The sequence below is a fragment of the Erythranthe guttata genome, chromosome 13 (assembly GCF_056151865.1).
Source record: "Erythranthe guttata isolate IM_541 chromosome 13, IM_541, whole genome shotgun sequence".
NCBI classification, from domain to species: domain Eukaryota; kingdom Viridiplantae; phylum Streptophyta; class Magnoliopsida; order Lamiales; family Phrymaceae; genus Erythranthe; species Erythranthe guttata.
Window position 1 is genome coordinate 6545063 of NC_142545.1, and position 4256 is coordinate 6549318.

A 4256-nucleotide genomic window follows, 5' to 3' on the forward strand; every position below is an offset into this window, starting at 1 on the left:
AACTGAATGATGTAATTTTACTATACTAACCCTCATAATTTCTAACAAATAAAATTAACTACTAACTGAATTGTAATGAAAAAATACTAAAAAAATTGTGGCACTCGTAATATTAGTTTATTATACTCTTTTAATGAAAATAAGTACAATATAGAAAAATCTAATCCACTTTTTAACAAATAATATATAAAAATAAATTTCGATATATATATATATATATATATATATATATATATATATATATATATATATATATATATATATATATATATATATATATTACCTCAAAACGTAAATAATAATAATAATAAAAATACATCTCTTCCTTAGGAATAAAACACACATATACAAGATAATGAGTACTGACCACTACCCAATACCATCAAATATAAAATATATATAAATATTTATCTCTTTCATAGGGATAATTTTTGTCCAAATCCTTTCAGTATAACCTCTGAATGGTTAAGTCCAAATAATCCAACAAAATCGGTAAGAGATAAACGTCTTCATTCAGATGTGTATACCAAATATGCTGAATAGTAAAACCTCTTACCGAATAAGATTTGGCTTCCATTAAGCGCTCATTAAATGGTATCAAACACAGTCTAAGACTATCTCCAATAGAGATGGGGTGGGTAGGAGTGGGGAGACAAAACCACCAATGGAGATGGATAATGGGCGGATGGGTGTGGGTTAGGTGTGGGTGGGGAGAAGGGAGGGGAGAGTTTGCCTTGAGCTGCCCCTTCCAACTCACTTGCTGAAAGAGGGCATGTAATTAACTCTCTTCCTTTTTTTTTTTTTTTTTTCTTTTTTTTTTCTTTTTTTTTTTTTTCCTTTTTCTTTGTTGTACGTTGATTGTGTGTTTTTTTTTCTTTTCTTTTTCTTTTCTCTTTTACATGTAAAATTTATTTATTTTTTAGTCTTTTGTATTTATTTTTTATATTAAATCATTATTTTATTTTATTTTATTTATTTAATTACATAATTTAATATAACATAATTTCAATAAAATAAAGACTTTTAATATTTTTTCATTTCTTTTCTTTTATTTTTTTATTTCTTTTTAAATTATATCTTTATTCATAATTTTATTATTATTTTATTTTGTTTCTTTATTTGATTTTATTTTGTTTCCTTATTTAGTTTTTTTTAATATATTTCCTTTATAATTGTACAAAATAGAAAAAAACAACAAATACGTTTATTTTGCTTTTCGTTATAAATTTGAAATAACAACATAATTTTAATAAAAATCAAACACTTAATTCGTAAATAAAAACTTAAGTAAAATTATTACATATTTTCATTGTGTCTTGCCTACACATGAGCTATTAAATCACTTTTTTTTCAATTATTGAATTAGTTGAAGATCATTTCTTTACTTTTATTTGAATATTGTATTATTATAATTAAATTATTATTATTATCACTATTATTATTATTATTTATTATCATTATTTTTATTATTAATTATTATTAGTACTAATTATTATTAATTATTAGTTATTAATATCAATATTAATAAAAATAATATTATTATTGTTATTATTGTTATTGTGGTTGTTATTATTATTTTATTATTATTATAGTGGTGAGAGTGGGAATTGGAAAAAAAGTAATAAAATATCGAACGATTGAAAACGACGGAGGTAGAGGGAGGGGGGAGGAGAAGGGGAGGGGAGGGGAAAAACCCCCTCTCCATGCTCTAAGTATCACATTCCATAAAACACTTGAAGAACAGCCGAAAATGAAAGCAAAGGCCCCCAGGTCCCTTTCCCCACGTGAGCTTCTTCTATTTGGTTGCACGTTTTTTTTTTCTTTTGACACAAATCAAATGTACTCTCTATATCATTTTATTTTAGGGTAAATAGCACTTAACCCCTTGTGGTTTGGATATTTTGCACATGACCCTCTTATGGTATGAAATTAAGCACATAAATCCTTCGTGGTTTTGATATTTTGCACATCAACCCCTTATGATATGAAATTAGGCACATAACCCCCTTATGGTACTGATATTTTCCACATGACCCCCTTATGGCATGAAATTAACACATAACCCCCTTGATTAGAAAATTGGAAAAGACTAAATTACCCCTATCAAGTCAAAAGTTCTTGTTTTGATTTAAAAACAATTATTTTATCAAATGAAAAACTTAATGTGTTTTTTTTGTAAAATAAGAAATATAATATATTATTGTGATTTTTCTATTTTACAGCACATATATATATATATATATATATATATATATATATATATATATATATATATATATATATATATATATATATATATATATATATATATATATATATATATATATATGTTTTGATTTAATTTTCATTTCAACTTTAGAGAAATGTGTTTTTTAGATTCTTCCAAAAGAATAAAAAAAATAAAGACTTTGTTTTTAAAAAAAAAATTAAAGTTCGATAACAACTATAATATAATATATTATATAGGAAATAGTAATATAATAATCATAATTAATGATAATATTAAAGATTTTTGAATTGATTTTTAAAATCGAATAAATTGGCAATCATACAATAACTAGTATTATGTACATTTTGTGTTGTAAAATTAAATAAAAAAAAACACAATAATATATTATATTTCTCATTTTACAAAAATAAAATACATTAAGCTTTTCGTTTTATAGAATAATTATTTTTAAATTAAAACAAGAATTTTTGACTTGATAGGGGTAATTTAGTCTTTTTCAGTTTTCTATTCAAGGGAGTTATGTGCTAATTTCATACCATAAGGGGATCATGTGCAAAATTTCAAAACCACAATAGGATTATGAGCCTAATTTCATACCATAAGGTGGTCATCTGCAAAATTTGAAAACCACAAGAGGATTATATGTCTAATTTCATACCACAAAAGGATCATATGCAAAATGTCCAAACCACAAGGTGTTACCCAATTTTTATATTGGCTCTATCAATAAGCTTTGTTTGCTCGGTTTAGAAATACAATTTAGCGCCAGATACTTAAAAAATGAATTATAAAAATAACAAGGTATCTATTTATCAACTTATCTTTTTTTTTTTTAAATCAACTTATGTAAATGGGCTCTAAAAAAGTTGATCTCTTTGTCTACATTTTTTAAAATTTAGGTCGTCAAACATGGATTGCTCAACGCACTTTACATAATATGAGTGATTTGCGTTCAGTGGTGGAATATAGCTATGGTCTAGAGTGTGCAGCTGCACACCCTTGATTTCAAAATCAAATCATATTATGATACATATGTTAACAGTAAACGCCGGTAAAGAGCTTTTACATACATTAAGTGAGTCCTAGGTTAGATTGAAAAGTGCAAATTGCTTATGAGCTTATCAAATGCACAATTTATTTACCACTTAACATTTTTCACCATTTTTCTCTTTAAATCTTCCGTTTATAAAGTGATATATTTTTTTTATTTTACGCAACTTCGAAAAATTCTGGATTCGCCACTATTTACTATTTGCGGCCATGCCTTTTTTTTTTTTTTTTTCTCATAATGTATATATATACACACAGATATTGTATATATATTAGTATTTGCTTTCTCTATCTAAAGGTTAAAAGGAGAAAGCACTTTAGTAATTTCCATTGGTATATTAGATTACCCAAAAGGTATGTGTTTTGGAGACAAAAAAGTGATCAACCTATGGTATTGACATGTCATTATATTTACTACATCAAAATAGTAGTTGACGAAAAAAGAGGAAGAGGGCCTCTTCCTATACCTTTTTATTTAATTTTGTAATTTTGTTTTTTAGTTGCTGTTTTCTTTTTACAAATAAGGGAAGGTAGAATATTTGTGCTGTTTCATGAGCGTGCTCTCCTATCATATATATAATATAATGTAATTACTGTCACCATACACTGATTTTCTTGTGTTGAGATTTATTATTTAATATATTATTTAAGTATTATTTTAATTAGTAGTTTATTGATAATTAGATTAGATTAGTATATTTAGATTAATATATGGCGTGAGTAGTAGTGATTAGAGAATTATTAAGTATTTAATTAGTATAGGTAATTATCTTTTCTAGTTAGATTAGGATTCTAGGGTTTTCTTATATTTAAATAGTCGTCTTGTGCTAGGGTTTTATTATGAAGAGAAATAATAAACAAGAGTTTTCTTACGTTCAGTACAGAAATCTTATGATACTCGAGAGATCGCATCAATTGGTATCAGAGCGAAGTTGCGATTAACACCAACGCTTCGTTAGCAAGGCAGCGATTACAT